An 18,020-nucleotide genomic window follows, 5' to 3' on the forward strand; every position below is an offset into this window, starting at 1 on the left:
TCATCTGATAGAAGCAGTGATGCCCAGCTGTCCCTTGGTGATGGAAAGACTTCTTCCCTTTAGTTGCAGGAGTAGATAACCTTCAGTTCTTAACTCTTTTTGAGGACTGCCTCAGTCTAAAACAACTGCCTCACCCAAGATCCAGTGATTGGTCAACACAAGAACATCAAAGTCCAGCCCTCTGGCCCAAACTCGTGACCACTCTGGTGGCCCGCTGCAGCCTGAGCTGGCCCTGGGTTGCTGGGAAGCATTCACAGGGACTGCACGACAGCTTGACTTCTCCCTGTGCCCCGTCCTGCCTCGCCTCTCCCTCCCTCAGGTACTGGTGTGAAGAGCACCCTTTGATAAATGACCGTCACCCTAATTCCTTCTCTGAGTTTGCATGTGAGGAACCTGACCTGCGATTCTTGCCAAATACAGAAAGACCTGCTTCCTAGAGAATATGGGCCCATTGCCAGAAATGTCCAAAAATGGGACAATTATTTTTAAATGCTACAGAAAAGGTGCATCGAGTGGATGTTGTCTATACATAATTTTATCTTCTAAGTTTTGCACATTAGAAACCATACAGCTAATATACTTTGTATGTAGAGTATTTTACAGCTTGTATATTACTTCATTCAAGCACAAAAACCAGATAAAGTAGGGAGAGTATCAGCTCCATTTTACAGAAGAAGAAACTGAGGTTCAGAAATATTATTTGGCCCAAAGTCATATATTCATCAAATACATGATCTGGTGCTTGAATGGCATTTTTCTCAGTTCTCAGCTTACAACCAAGGTTTCTTTCACTGTGTTAATTATGAGAAAGAACTATGGGTTTTCATAAAAAGGACTGTCTAACCAAAAATTATATTAACTTTTTAATTTGCTCTGCTATTGCCAGTGTTTTAATGAGTATTTTTTTTTTAATCATTGAAAATGCAGCTGTGTTTCTACTTGCCAGGTATAAGTAATTTCTTCCAAGAATTTTGATGGGATCTTTGAGACTTATAGGAGTCCTTTATTATTTCATTTGGTTCCACATGAGAGCCTGCCTTTCTGCCCAGTTGTATAGGCATGTCCTATGACATACCTGGCAGCACACATTTCACAGCCTCCAGACTGCCAGGACCAAAGCCAGAGGTCTTGGAGCACAATTTTGGATGTTCATAAGAACATTGCAATAGCAGATGAGGGAAGCTTTGTACCAAATATTTCTGAAATTAAAAGTTAGCATATAGACTCTATCCTAGCACCCTCCACGCTGGACAAAGAAAAGACTAGCCCTTTGGGTTGTTGGAACTTAACACTGCATGGTCAAAAGACACTTGAACAAAGACTGGCAAAGACCACAATCATCTTGAGAGTTACATTAGAGTCCCGGAATGGGCAAAGCATTGGACTGCACTCTGAAGAGAGGCAATAACATCTTTCTCTAGCTTCACATTATGTCCTTTGAAACAACGGTATAATCCAAATTAATCTGTGTGCATGCATGATGTCACTTCAGCCATGTCTGACTCTTTGCAACCCCATGGACTGCAGCCTGCCAGGCTCTTCTGTCCATGGGATTCTCCAGGCAAGAATACTGGAGTGGGTTGCCATGCCTCCTCCAGGGGAGCTTCCCAATCCAGGGATAGAACCTGCATCTCTTATGTCTCCTGCATTGTCAGGTCAGTTCTTTACCACTAGTATCACCACCAGGAAGCCATTTACCATTCTAGAGGATGTGAAAGATAATCTCACTATTCTTACAGTTTTAATAGATGTGTTTGTGTCTCCTCGTCTGTAAATTGTCTCTATGTGCCCTTAGGTCATTAATAGGGTGATGGTGGTGATGATATAATGACAAAACCTACTGCGTGGGATTTGGAGCAGACACTCTCAGCTGAAGTAGACTAATTCATTCAGCATGTATTGTCTCAATGTCCACTCTACGCCAAGCTAGTTACAGTCTCTGGACGTGAGTGTAACAAGGTACTATAAACTCTATGAGTAAAAACAAACAAACAAAAACTCTATGGGGTGCTTTTGGGGTACAGAGGGTGATCAGTAATATATCCAGACAGGAGGAAGAAGTTTTATAATCCAAGTGTATATTTATAGTCAAAGTATACATTGCTACAGTTTAAGCCAAGTTAAGGGCTTTGCAGGCATTATTTCAATTATCCTAGCTGAAATTTTGTCTGGTAGTATTACCTCCTCTATGCAAATGAAAAAAGTGAAGTTCATTTTTTCTAGGATCACTTGGCTTTTAGGTGTCAGACCCAGAATCTGAGCTCTTAAATGATGTTTGACTTGCTATTTCTAAGATCTATACAATGAAAAATATTCCATTGGAAGTCATCTGAGAGCTTCACAAATTGTACAAAAACCAATCTGTGAACTATGAAAACGGAGCAAATCTCATCTAGCATAGCAGCAATAACTCTAGCTGAAAAGAATTGGAGGATTCTTACAACGTACTATGTACATGGCAACCTGTGCTATAGAGGAGAGGGACTGTGTCCGAAACTTTACCCTAGAGTGGGCTTGCCTACTAAGGAGTCAAAGGAGATAACCTCATTGACTATAATTTTGAGTTTCCTTGAAGAGCAAAAGAGAGTAATAGTTTAAGGGGCCAAGAATCAAAACTGCTAAAGAAGTTGTGGTAATAATCAAAATGCACATTTTCCAAACATACCAGAGTCCAGAGGCTTAGGAAAATAAGCAAGTCAAACATTAGTAATCAACATTATTCTAAATTCATTTAATGCAAACGATTTGTCAAATAAAGTGAAAATAGTCTAGCTGTGCATAGCTTACAATCTCTTGAGGAAACCAAAGAAAGAAAGCCAGGAAGACTTTCCCAGAAATAAATCAAAGCTTTAGCAATGATATTCACTACTGAAATATGGGACAAAAGTATGAGGCCAAAGAAGAGGCAGAACTAATTTAAATGGTTTCTGTCAGGAGCCAGAGTTATTGTAAATAGATTTGAAACGGAGAATTAAAAGGCTATTACAGAAACATATGGCTTATAATACCACATGCTATTCAAGGGAAATAGAAATAAATAAAGCAGTTCAATGCTCTGTGCAATATAAAATATTTCTGTAGGTGGAGTAAAAGAATGAGGTATGATTATACTACTAATTCCTTCCAGTTGCATAAGGCACTCCACCTCTATTGCAAACCACCAGGCAGAGGCTGCAGTAATTACAACTGCTTGTCAGTTATCTACCTACCCCCCAGAGTCACTGAAAACCATGACATGATTAGAAACACAATTTTTTAACAAGTGCTGATATATGAGAGAAAATGTTATATATGAAAGATGAGCCCAGATCTTTAGAATAGTGGAGCTATTCTGTATGAAACTATCATGGGGCATACATGTCATTTTACATTTGTCAAAACCCATATAATATACAGCACTGAGTTGTGGCTCAGTCACTCAGCCGTGTCCAAGTCTTTGCGACACTTGGACTGCAGCACACAGGCTCCTCTGTAGGGTTTTTCAGGCAGGCAAGAATACTGGAGAGGGCTGCTATTTCCTCTTCCAGGGGATCTTCCCAACCCAGGGATCAAACCTGAGTCTCCTGTGTTTCCTGCAATGGCAGACGGATTCTTTACCTGGTGTGCCATCAGAGGGGGATGGGGTGAAGCTCATACAAGTTTGCAGGTTCATCAGTTGTAAACTATGGACTTTGCAGGTTCATCGATTGTAACAAGTGAACCAGTCTGGTGGAGGATGTCCCTAGTAGGGGAAGTTGTGCATGTAGGAGCAGGGGTTATATTGAGTTGGCCAAAAAGTTCATTTAGGTTTTTCCATAAGATGTTATGGAAAAAAAAAAAAAGAAAGAACTTTTTGGCCAATCCAATATATGGGAACTCTCTATACTTGCCACTCAGCTTTTCTGCAGTGAATCTAAAACTGCTACAAAAATTAGCCTTAAAAAAAATTAAGAAGAAGGCTAACTCACTGGTCACTGACGCACGCACAGAGTCCGTAGACAACACCTTAAAGAAAAAGGAGGATGAACAAAACAAATTCTGCAGCTCCACCCTACTGCACTGGAGTTGTTTGTTCTGTTACGCCAAGATAGTGGAATACCTCCACCTGCCTGCTCCTTCTACTCCTCATGCAATTTGCACAGAGTTATTTGTTTTTGAAAACATATCATCAGTGTGTCCATTTCAAAAGGAAATATTTATAGAATAACAAGTTAGTAAAAGCCATTATTAAAAAAGTTTAATTACAAATTTGAAACTTATCTGTATTTACTCTACCAAAGTCAGTCTATAACTATGTCCCTTTTGTAGTGAAGATGAGCATGGCAAGCAGAAATTTTAGCATTCACAGAAAAAGCTCAAAGCTGTGTGATGGGGACATACATGAAGGATCATGATATTATTATCTACTTTTGTATCTGTCTGAAAGTCACCTTAATATAAAGTGTTTTTGTAAAGGTTCAACTAGAAAGTTAAAATATATACCTGCTTAATGGACCAATAACTCTGCATAGGGCCATTTGCTTGCTATCAGATCGCATTATTATAGTTGCAGAAAAAATTATATTATATAGCATCAACATTTGAAAATTTAGCCTAGTGTTTAAGGATATGAATCCAGAAATGAGATTGTCTTCAGGTGCATTTTACCTGTTCTGCTGCTTAGCTGTTGTAACCTTGGAAAAGGAATGTATTCTACTTATATTCCAATCTCCCCATTCAGAAATGGGGATAATACTACCATGGGTGATTGCAGAATTAAATGACATTAAAAAGTACCAAATCAGCACAGCATCGAGCTGATAATAGGTGCTCAATTAACTATTATTAACATTCCAAAATTCTCTATTGATATTAATGATATCTAACACTGACAGAAACACTAAAGGTAATCAAGAATTCTATTTTGTAGGTGGGGAAAGAGATATCAGAGATTCACAACTCAGCTTAAAAAACTCTTCCCTAGTCTAGTGTATTTCTAGGTTAAATATTTAGAAATTACAGAATTTACAGACATAGAAGACATTATATATTCCTATCTTGGTCTTTGAAAGTGAAAGTGAAGTTGCTCAGTCGTGTCCGACTCTGCGACCCCATGGACGGTAACCTACCGGGCTCCGCGGTCCATGGGATTTTCAAGGCAAGAATACTGGAGTGGGCTGCCTTTCCTTCTCCAGGGGATCTTCCCAACCCAGGGATCGAACCCAGGTCTCCTGCATTGCAGGCAGACGCTTTACCGTCTGAGCCACTAGGGTAACCTAAAGAAAGTTTTGCCACTGGATTAATCAATCAGTTTTCAAGACCTCCCTGGCTTTTACCTCCCACCATGCCTTCTACACTGGAGAAGGAAATAACAACACACTCCAATATTCTTGCCTGGACAAGTCCATGAACAGAGGAACCTGACAAGCTACAGTCCATGAGGTTGCAAAGAGTCAGACATGACTGAGTTGACCATCACTCACACCCACTCAGGCCTTCTGCACAGGTGTATGGTCTCACACATAGCCAGGGATATATGGATCTAGGGGACTTCTCCAGTCTCTCCCGAGTGGATATGTGGAGAGGTTTTCAAGACCCTCTATGGCTATCTCGGAGAAGGCAATGGCAAGCCACTCCAGTACTCTTGCCTAGAAAATCCCATGGATGAAGGAACCTGGTAGGCTGCAGTCCATGGGGTCACTTCAAGTTGCACGCGACTGGGCAACTTCACTTTCACTTTTCACTTTCACGCAATGGAGAAGGAAATGGCAACCCACTCCAGTGTTCTTGCCTGGAGAATCCCAGGGACGGCAGAGCCGGGTGGGCTGCGGTCTATGGGGTCGCACAGAGTCGGACACGAATGAAGTGACTTAGCAGCAGCATGGCTATCTCATTTCCCAGATCTCCCAGTTAAATTCCAGGCTAGTCCACCAGTCCACCAATTTGTTTCAAGCTGTGCTACAGCCTTAGTCTACCTGAGTCATTGGTCTCCCCTATTCCTTTGCCTCCGAAATTAAGACTTCACTGACAACACTCCTGGATGTGAGGTTTCCCACCCTCAGCTCCAAGCCAAGTGAGCCCCCTCTGGCAAAGAATCGTCTGCTGTTCTGGTTCTGCAGAGCCCTCTTCATTTCTGCTGAGATTCACCTTGTGGGTAGGAGTCGATGAGAGAAGCCCCATGCAAGAACGCCAGAGACTCCCACCATTCATAGCTGACATATGGTATTTTTGTCATGAATAAATTTCATCTCAATTTGTTGTATGCCTTCGGTCAATCTTAAGAGCCCCGAAATGGTGATTTTTTATCATTTTGTCTAGTTTTATTGTTGTATAATGCTTTATCCGAAAACACAATCAGAATATACCTTGTTTTATCACAAAAAGTAAATAGTAGGGAGTGACCTAAATTGTCTAACTGGTAACGATCATTATTCACATTTTGTTTTGGGGATCACAAAAAATATATGCAAAATAAAATGTTCATCTAATCTCAATAAAATATTTGCCCTTTTCTATATAATGTTTATAATGTTCATATTTTTTCCATAGAAAGTATATGGGGGCCCATGTCTATATAACATTTCTATTTAATACCTATATTTTTATGTTTCCATATTATCTTTATGATTCAATAGAATGTTAATGTTCATCTAATCTCAATAAAAAAATTAGCCCTTTCTTATATAATATTATGTGAGAGTTGGACTGTGAAGAAGGCTGAGCACCAAAGAATTGATGCTTTTGAACTGTGGTGTTGGAGAAGACTCTTGAGAGTCCCTTGGACTGCAAGGAGATCCAACCAGTCCATTCCGAAGGAGATCAGCCCTGGGATTTCTTTGGAAGGAATGATGCTAAAGCTGAAACTCCAGTACTTTGGCCACCTCATGCGAAGAGTTAACTCATTGGAAAAAACTCTGATGCTGGGAGGGATTGGGAGCAGGAGGAGAAGGGGACGACAGAGGATGAGATGGCTGGATGGCATCACTGACTCGATGGATGTGAGTCTGAGTAAACTCCGGGAGTTGGTGATGGACAGGGAGGCCTGGCATGCTGCGATTCATGGAGTCTCAGAGTGGGACATGACTGAGTGACTGAACTGACCGAACTGAATAGTTAGATTATTTCAGCTCTTCAAAAAGCAAGGATTCTGAAAGCTGGAAATGAACAATAATCCATTTTTCTGAAATTCTCTTTCATCTAAAGACAAGTCCTTTCTAAAGGATGATTAGAATCTGTTTTTTAAGCAGGATTTTAGAGATGTACTTTGAGAGTTGAGTAAGATGAAAAGTCTCTATTAACATAATGATATTATTACATTATAATAACCAGGTTGAGACTCCAAAAACAGGTATATTTGACTACAGAACCCATAATTATCAAAGGTACTTGTGGTCTGCAAGAGACACTCTCACCTAAACAATAGTGCTAAAAAGAAACTCACTAGGATTAAGTGCAAACCCATGTCTATCTATTCAGAGTGCACTGAACTGTAGTTTGACCAGTTCTCTTATTTTCTGTGCCATTATCCTTCCTGACCATAGTCAAACCAATAGCAAGATGAACCCATAGAATCATTAAGGCAGGCTTAATTAACGTCACCTGTACTCAACCCCATTCCTTTTGAACATCTGACATAGCTATAATCTACAACTTTTCTTTTCTTTTAATTATGGGAAATAACTTTGTTAGGACTTGAGGACAATTAGCTGAAAGGCAACTGAAAGATATGTGTGAAATTATGTTATGAACTCTTGCCATGCAATTTTTCTCATCTGTGAATAAAGTAAAATAACTCGCCTGAATGTGTTTTCATAACAATCTGCTAACAAATTGAATGGTCTTAATAAAAACAGTAACAGCCTGAAAGAAAAAGCAAAAGAGAGTATACAATTCTTCACTGCTTGTAGTGAAGTGAAGAAAGTGAAGTGAAGAAGTGAAGAAAGATGTCAAAATTTCAACATCTTCACAGGAACCAAGAAGAAACATAATGGCTTTTAGGGCTTAAATTGCACTCTACATTCCCAATCTAGTAAAATTGGTATTTAAAAAAATTTTTTCCCACATAAACATACTGCAAGTTTCAAAATGAGAACAGATGCAGAGCAATAGAGAGAAAAATTCTTTCATGAAGAAAAATCTAGCACATTGCAATGAGGCCCTCTGCTGCCATTTTCTTAATACTACACTGTGAAGTGTACACTGCTACTGCTGCTGCTGCTGCTAAATCGCTTCAGTCATGTCCCGACTCTGTGCAACCCCATAGACGGCAGCCCACCAGACTACACTAAAAAGCCTAATTTCCAGTGGTATCTCATTGTCTTTGCAGGAGCCAATACTTCAACAAAGCTTCAAGGGAAAAATGACTTAACTTCTTAAGCAAAGCTTAGTCATTCCCAAGATTTTTAAAAATGGAAGTGACAATTCTAGATAATGCTATTCTGAACATAGTGTCAGCCACATAAACCTCAGCTAAATCCCTTAGTGACAACATTATTGACTTAAGAACCGATTTTCACTACTTCTTTTGTATTCTATTTAAACGTTTCCAAAATGAAATTATGTTCATGCCAAATGGCTTCTATGAAGACAGTAGTCTAACCAATGCTATGGCCAAAAAAAATTTTTTTATAATTATAAAGAAATCCTTGTATTTGAAAAGGCTATCCCCTAGTAAAATATCTCCATTTGTTGAGAAAGAGTACCAAGGGGTCCAAAAATTAACTCAAAAACTTATATGAGACTAAAATCAATTGCATTTGACTGTAGTTTTTGAATTGCCAGGACCAGAAGTGGACTTACGGGAAATGAACAAAGCCTCGTGTGCAGGGTCATCGTGAGTGTTGGGTGAGGCCAGGAGTTATGAAGCGCCCTGGGTGAGTGAGGAGGAGAAGCCCAGTGATCAGGTGGCAATAAGGAAGCACGTTTGTAAGTATTTCTGGTACACTGCCTCAGATAGATTAGAAAAACAGAAGTTGAACCTCCAACACTCAAGTAAATTATCTTGATTTCTTTTCCTACACTAAATATGTCACGCTTATTTTTATGTTTATACTTTTATCTTCATTTTCTTAAAGAAAGCCAAAAAGTTCTATAAGCTCAGGACCCAAAAAACCTGAATCTACCCTAGGCAGTACAGTTTACTCAATACAGTCCACCCAGAAAATGTTATTTCACCTTTAATGGGATCATCTTGGATTCATATGGACCAAAAAAAAGGTTTTAATGACAATTTTTAAACTAAGACTAATAGGAGTTTAAAAAGGCATTGGTGAAATACTTCATACAATTTTTTTAAAAAAAGAAATAAAATTAATAGCTGCCCAACAGTGAAGCCACCTAGCATTCAGGAACCTCTACCTATTGATATCTATATAATGATTAAGTGTACTGGTTGTGGAGTTGGGCAGTTCTGGATTTCAACCCTGAATCAGTCGGTCTACATAGCCATGTCACCTTTAGCGAGTCAATTGAAAACAATAGTTTTAAAAATTGCAATGAAAGGTGTTGAATAACTACTTGTTGAAGAAACAAGAACACACATCAACTCCATACACTGTCCAGAAGACTTTCAATTTAGCAAATGTAACAATTTTTAAAACTATTTGTTGCACATCTTTTAGAGGAAAGGTATTGGGCAAAAGAGTCAGTTCAGTTCAGTTCAGTCGCTTAGTCGTGTCTGACTCTTTGAGACCCCCATGGACTGCAGCATGTCAAGATTTCCTGTCCATCACCAACTCCCGTAGCTTGCTCAAACTCAAGTCCATCGAGTCGGTGATGCCATCCAACCATCTCATCCTCTGTCGTCCCCCTTTTCTCCTGCCTTCAACCTTTCCCAGCATCAGGGTCTTTTCCATTCTTTGCATCAGGTGGCCAAATTATTGGAGTTTCAGCTTCAGCATCAGTCCTTCCAATGAATATTCAGGACTGATTTCTTTTAGGATGGACTGGTTTGATCTCTTTGCAGTCCAAGGGACTCTCAAGAGTCTTCTCCAACAGCACAGTTCAAAAGCATCAATTCTGCAGTGCTTAGCTTTCTTTATAGTCCAACTCTCACATCCATACATGACTACTGGAAAAAACATAGATTTAAGTAGACATACCTTTGTTGGCAAAGTAATATCTCTGCTTTTTAATATGCTGTCTAGGTTTATCATAGTTTAGTAAGAAGGAATACTGGAGTTTATGCAAAGAATTGTTTGGATTTTTTTTTTACTGGGATGTGTACTTGTATTCGATGAGATTGGGAAAGTCCTGCCTGGAGCAGAAAGCATTTAAGGATAGAGCCTGAAAAATTATCAAGATTAGATCTGGGTGATGGAAAAGGTGGAGCAGGCTGGAAGCATTTCAGGCTGAGACAACAATAGACTAAGCCAAGACCCAGAGACAAGAAAAGGCAGAATCTAAGGCTTCTGGGAAAAGTCAGCAGCCCTGATGCCTTAAAGTTTAGAGAACTTGTGAGAGGCTGGAAACAATTCAGGGTCATATCACCACTTTCATTAACAAAGCACTTCAATCTGGAGATGCTTGCAAAATTCCTATTCACTAAAAATCCACACAACCAGCACTATAAATTATATTTGGCTTTAACTGATACAATGTCTTTAATTGATGCAAAGAAATTTGAGATTTAGGATTGCTAAAGGAAAATTAAGTTAATCTAGTTCCAGTGTTGAAAAGGGATTTTATTTTTTAATTTAAGCTTTCATCCAAGAATGGACTATGGGTAACTTACAAAATATTTCTCTCATGTGGAACACATTTGCATTTCAAAGCCATTTTAAAGCCATTTATTGGAGAATTGAAAGGGAAGGAAGCGTAATGGGCACTGGGTTAACTACTTTCCTAGGAAGTCATTACGAGGAAAACTGTTCTCAAGACAAACAGCAACAAAGATGGATGAGTAAATGAAGCTGCCATTTTTGTTGCTATAATACAAAAAAAGTAATGGCCTTGGGTCAAAATTTGAGATTCCAAGTTGGCTTCTGCCAGTTGTCAGTGGTGTGAACTTGGGCAGTTTAACCTCTCTAAGCACTGGTTTCCACCTCTGTAAAATAAGAAGCACAATCACAATAATAAACTTTCCAGTGGTGTGCTGCATTTTATTGTACACTTTCAACATGGGGTTCCCTGATAGCTCAGTTGGTAAAGAATCTGCCTATAATGCCAGAGCCCCTGGTTCAATTCCTGGGTTGGGAAGATCTGCTGGAGAAGGAACAGGCCATCCACTCCAGTATTCTTGGGCTTCCCTTGTGGCTCAGCTGGTAAAGAATCTGCTTGCAATGCGGGAGACCCAGGTTCGATCCCTGGGTTGGGAAGATCGCCTGGAGAAGGGAACGGCTACCCACTCCAGTATTCTGGCCTGGAGAATACCATGGACTGTGTAGTCTGTGGGGTCGTAGAGAGTCGGACATGACTTAATGACGTTCACTTTCACTTTCTGTCACTTTCAACCCACTGTCTTTGGATTTGATCATATGATGTGTCCACTGGAATGTGATGCTTGTCCCATCTCTTTGTTATTACAACAGTGTGCCTGTGAGGAAGCTGCTCTTTCAGCTGGAATTCTAAAATGACGAGGACATGGGAAGCAGAGATGCAGCTGATCTACAGCCTACACTAAATGTAAATGTTCAATCAACTTTGTTGTTGTAAGTCACTCAGATTTGAGGGTAAGCCAAGTAATATGCTGTGCTACCCACTTCACACACGTGTTACAAAGATTGAATAAAATAATATATTTTAAAGCACATTGTAACTTTCTATGCCCACTCATACCTCAAACTATCTTCTTCTTTCCCCTCAGGTTGCTGCGGATCAGAAACTTGTGATGTGACAGAATAAGGAAGAATGGGATACCAAGTGTCAAAGCTGCACCTCCCTCTCCTGCCTCTCTGCCACTGCCTCCTGAAATTCAATGCTACTGCCCCATTAGCAGTATACTCAAATCCTGTCCCATCTGCTTACTGTACCTCATAAAACAGAAGAATCTTGGGTTTTTTTTTTTTTTTTTTTAGTTTTGATGTGAATTCCCATGAGAATAATGAAGCGGGGATATCTTTCAAATGATATAGGCTTTCATGTTAGTGCTTGCCCCAATTCTTCTGAGAAAATGTTCAGAATCACTTACGTCTGGTTTCCCTTTGAATTTTGGTGAACTCTTACGCAATTCTTTGTTTAGCCAGAGTTTTATCAGAACTTCTCTATGGAACCCAGTTTAACTTGAAGGATCCCATGGTGGGTGGGGGGAGGGGAGGAAGGGGCATTTAAAAGATAGCTTTAAAAAAAAAAAAAAAGACATTTCAATTTCAAGGTAACTAGCAGTTAAAAAAAAAAAAAAAAAAAAAAAAACTTTGAGTAAATTCAACAAGGAAGTAATAAAAGAGATGGCAGAGGAAAAACCCAAGAGATGGTACTATGATTCTCAATAAACCAGGAAAAGATGAGGGCTAGGGAAGTAGGTGAGTTCATGACTGGGCAAGAAAACAAGAAAATCTACGCGCACCCCCCCCCAACCCTGACAAGCCCCTGGGACTCCCATTTCTGTGTGAGGAAGTTGAAAGAACACAAAGTTCAGAGTTACACAAGCCTTGGTCACACAGCTCAGTTACACAGCTGTGTACACAGCTCATTCACAATCTCTGTACAACCTTAGGCTAGTTATGCAATTTGAGACTTACCCTCCTTATCCAGTAAGTTAAGGGAAATAACAGCTACTGGATAAGATTGCTGTTAAGTAATAAATGGATTAAGGTGAGTGGAACACTAAAATAGCATTTGGACAGTAACAACTTCTCAAAAAATTCCCATTCTTGGCTCTTTGACATTAACTCTTCTCTCCATACCCTGAATCAATCTTCAACAATCCATGTGCAAGTCCTTTTGTGTCCAGGTTGGGAATCTCTTATAGAGTACTAAGCGAAAGTTGCTCAGTCGTGTCCAACTTTTTGTGATCCCATGGACTATATAGGCCATGGAATTCTCCAGGCCAGAATACTGGAGTGGGTAGCCTTTCCCTTCTCCAACAGAGTAGTAAAAATGACTTTAATCTACCACATAAAGATGGATGATAATGAAACATTTTATGTTTTAAAGTTCACAGCATTTTTTTAAGTATGCACACATTTATATGTAGATATTTTTCTTAACATATTGATACCTTTACACGGGTCACCAAAAAAGCACTTATCTGAAATACGTAGAAATAAAATTACACATTTTCCAAAGGCATATCATCAGTTGTCTGTTTATTTGACTTTCAACTCTGAAATCCCCAGGAACTAGAAAAGTGAGAGATGGAGCCCTCACTCATCAAGAGGTCATACTGAGTGATTCCAAGGAATAGCAGAAAACCTATACTGAGTCCAAGTTTTTAACTGCCAGGTTTTTAACTCCTGGCTACAGTTCCCAAGTATGATATAATTTAGAAACTTGGCGTAGGCACAGGATAATCATGGAATTTAGAAGTGTCCCTCAACATGTAAAATTTTAATGAAAAACCCAGAAAAGTCATAAATTATCATAAAGAAATTCAGAAACAAACAAAAAATTTACAAAATGCTAGGGGGAACTTTTTAAACCAAAAAAGAGGAAAAAAGGAAGGATAGTTGTTTGATTCATGTGTAGGTTGAATGGAGGGCTTCCCAGGTGGCTCAGTGGTAAAGAACTCACCAGCTAATGCAAGACACATTAGTTCGATCCCTGGGTCAGGATGATCCTCTGGAGTAGGAAATGGCAACCCACTCCAATATGCTTGCCTGAGAAATCTCATGAACAAAGGACACTGGCAGGCTACAGTCCAGGGGGCCGCAAAAGAGTTGGACACAGCTTAGCGACTAAACAACAAGTTGAATGGAATCTTCCTTGTCCCTTCACCCTCTTCCTGTTCTCCAGGCATCTCCTGCACCAGTGATTCCTGAGGGCCATTATGCCACCTATTATGAAGATGGAACAGCCAAGAATGGTGCTATATTTCCAACCCAAGTTGATCACAGAAGTTTGAAAATACACATTTTTCACCCCAATCCTACAGTACAAGCATGACTACCCACAACAGTTGCACACATAAGGACTTGTTCATATAAACCCTGGGGAAAAAATCCCAAAGGCTTCCTGCTGCATTTCTTTGAACCCATTTGTTGACTCTTAGTCTGATATTTGACTTGAAAATTGTAGATAAAATTAATTTTTACTGCAAGTCTCATATTTACCCCTCAAATCCCTTATGGTCAATCTGTTATCCTTGTCACAGAAAGGAGAATGCACACAGGAGAATCTATCAATTCAGACAAAATAGGTTTCCTCTGCCCCTATTAACATTTAACCTTAGACATATTCTGATAGATAAACACCTATATGGGCATGAGTGTTGTTCTCCATGGTCAGGGAAATAGTTCCAGAATTAAACAGTGGAGAGAAGAGCACACAGTCATGTTCCAGCACAGTTCATTCACATCTTCATTTATTCATTCAGTATTCATTTATTGAATACCCACTACAGGCCAAATAATGTTCTGGTTGCTGGGGTCATATCAGTGAACAAAAAGACAAAAATCCCTACTGTCACAGAATCTGTACTCTAGTGGGGGCAAATAAATAAAAGAAACAAGTAAATTAAATTACTTATAATTGTGGTGAAAAATAACATAGTGGAGGGGATAAGGAGTATTGTACACAGTTACAGACATAAATGCATTGGAAAAGGAAATGGCAACCCACTCCAGTGTTCTTGCCTGGAGAATCCCAGGGATGGAGGAGCCTGGTGGGCTGCCGTCTATGGGGTCACACAGAGTCGGACACGACTGAAGCAACTTAGCAGCAGCAGCACAGACATAAATAGGGTAGTCATGAATACCTCACTTAGAAAATTCCATTTGAGCAAAGACATGGAGCTGAAGGAGCATTTCAATAAGTGCGAAAGTTCTGAAGCAGGCACAGGCTAAGAGTATCAGAAATGGCAGGGCTTCCCAGGTGGTGCTAGTGGTAAAGAATCCACCTGCCAATGCAGGGGATGCAAGAGAACACAGGTTGGATCCCTGGGTTGGGAAGATCCCCTGGAATAGGCACCCCACTCCAATATTCTTGTCTGGAAAATTCCATGGACAGAGGAGCCTGGCAGGCTACAGTCCATAGGCCACAGAGTCAAACACAACAGAGCAACTGAGCACAAGAAGGCTGCTAAGGCTAGAAAGTAGAGCAACAGGGGGATAAGGTCAGAGAACTGGAAGTAGAGGAGAGGAGGTAAAGAATGAGATGAAGAAAGGTTACAGGGTTTTAGGCAGAGGAGCGGCATGACCTGATGAAGGTTTAATGGAATCAGTTTGGTGTGTGGAAAAGAGCTTGAAGGAAGGAAGGCAAGCTTGGAAGCAGAAATCCCATTCAGTTTCTACCACAAAAATCTAGGTACTCAGGTGACCGTGGTTAGGATCAGGCTGAGAAAGAATAAGAAGTTATTGGATTCTGGATGTACTTGAAAAGTAGAGCCAATGGTGTTCTTTATCCATATTGGGAAAAAAAAGATAAAGATGACTTACTGATGTTTGGACTGAGTAACTAGCAGAAGACAGTCACTGTAAACTGAGATGGAGAAGACCTAGGCAGGGTGTATTAGGGGCAGGGCAAGATCGGGAATTCAGTTTTGTGTGTTGTTATATGTTTGAGATTACTGTGAGATATAGATACCTAATGAAGGCTGCTGACTGCTAATACCTACAGGGATACCTAACAGGCAGCAGTCAACATGGCTGACTCTTCCTCTACAGCGATGTAGCTTTTCTACCTCCAGGGGTCCTTGATGGTCTCTCTAAATACTTTTACCTTTTCTCACTTAGGGGATTGAGACAGCACAGAACTTTTCATTGCTGATTCCATCTGTGAGTCAAGATTTCCTTTATGCTTTGCTTAGGCAATACTGTGAAAGATAAAACACAGTAAGGGACAAGCAGGAAATTCAATTATCCTGGAAATAAGTCAGAATTCTATAATCACATGCAAAAAAAAAAAAAACCTAAAAGTATATTGAGAAACCAGCTATGGCTGAAACATGGTGACCATTAAGGCCACTGTTCAGTGTGAGATATTTGCATAACTGATACTTTATAAGATCAAACATTTCCCTGCCTTTATTATTAAATTAATGCATTTCAGCTGCTGTGTCCTGTGGTTTACAAATCATCAGGAGCTTGGAAAATTCATGGTCCTATGAAGAGCCAAAAAACATGACATTTCTCAAATTAAAAACTGATCTTAATAGGAACAAACATAAATATGATGAGCAAAGAAGCAAACCACAAACAGGTTTACTGCAGATCTGTAAACTTTCCACTAGGGCCAAGTTCCAACAGGGGTGATGCTCTAAATTAGATGACAATTCTAACATTTGAGTGGGTAAAGATTTGTTCTAACATTGAGTATTTAAAGACACAGTGTGCCATGTTAACTGACTATATTCCAATACAAAATTTTAAAAATTTAATAGAAAAAAAAAAGATATACAGTGTGGACCCTGCCTGCTAGTAGAGTACATTCTAAATCTTAAGAGTAAAGACATATATAAGTATATATATCTTATATAATATATATTTTGTTGTTCAGTCACTCAGTCGTATCTGACCCTTTGTGACCACACAGATGGCAGCACACCAGTCTTCTCTGTCCTTCACAATCTCCCGGAGTTTGCTCAAACTCATGTCCATTGAGTCGATGATGCCATCCAGCTATCTCACCCTCTATCGTCCCCTTCTCCTCCTGCCTTCAATCTTTCCCAGCATCAGGGTCTTTTCCAATGAGTCAGCTCTTTGCATCAGGTGGCTGAAGTATTGGAGCTTCAGCTTTAGCATCAGTCCATCCAATGAATATTCAGGGTTGATTTCCTTTAGGATTGATACATAACATATATATCACATATAATATATATCATATGTATAACAAATATATCATATATAACAATATATATAGAGAGAGAATTCTTGAGCACTGTCATTCTATCTCAAGATAAGCAAAAGTCTACCTTTCCCATACCTATTAACGCTTCTGAATAAGTGGTACAGAGCTACTTCCATTCAGGTTTCAAGTAGATTCTTTCCATTCCTTTGCTCGTTTATTTGAAGAAACTCCCATCTGAACAAGATTACCCACTCTTTCCATTGTGCAGTTATATTACTTAAGGCAGAACTAATTACAGGTTAATGTAAGCAGTTTTTACAATTAGTCTCATGTCTGAAAAGGCAAATCTTGGAGTCTGAGCAATTTGTTGCAGATTCCCAGACGATTATTATCTCCAGACAACCTCACTACTTGTGGTTAATGAGTCTGTTTTATTCACTTCAAAATAAATGTGGATCACAATTGCCATTTTAATAGCTCTACAGAAGCTAAGAGTTCAGTCTCTGAGGCAGTAGCCCCATTCCAGGCCCAGTTCTGACTCTTCTGAGCTGGGAGATGTTTGACAAAGTTACTTAACATCTCCGTGTTTCAAGTTTTATTGTGTGTAAACTGAGGTCAGCAATAGGACCTATCAATTGGCTAGTATGTGGATCATATGATAAATGACACTTGGCACTGTGACAGGCAAATAATAAATGCTTGGTAAAAAGCCCACCCCTAATTTCTGTGGATGTGAGAGTTAGACCATAAAGAAGGCTGAGTGCTGAAGAATTGATGCTTTCAAATTGTAGTGCTGGAGAACATTCTTGAGAATCCCTTGGATTACAAGAAGATCAAACCAGTCAATCCTAAAGGAAATCAACTCTGAATATTCACTGGAAAGACTGATGCTGAAGCTGAAGCTACAACACTTTGGCCACCTGATGTGAAGAGCTGACTTACTGATGCTGGGAAAGACCGAAGGCAAAAGGAGAATAGGGCGACAGATGATGAGATGGTTGGATGGCATCAACCGACTTCAATGGACATGAACTTGAGCAAACTCTGGGACATAGTGAAGGACAGGGAAACCTGGTGTGCTGCAGCCCATGGGGTCACAAACAGTTGGATATGACTTAGTGACTGAGCAACAACAACAAGATCTGTGGAGTCTGGAGAGGACTATAAATGAAGATTCTTAA

The sequence above is a fragment of the Bos javanicus genome, chromosome 12 (assembly GCF_032452875.1).
Source record: "Bos javanicus breed banteng chromosome 12, ARS-OSU_banteng_1.0, whole genome shotgun sequence".
Lineage (NCBI taxonomy): Eukaryota > Metazoa > Chordata > Mammalia > Artiodactyla > Bovidae > Bos > Bos javanicus.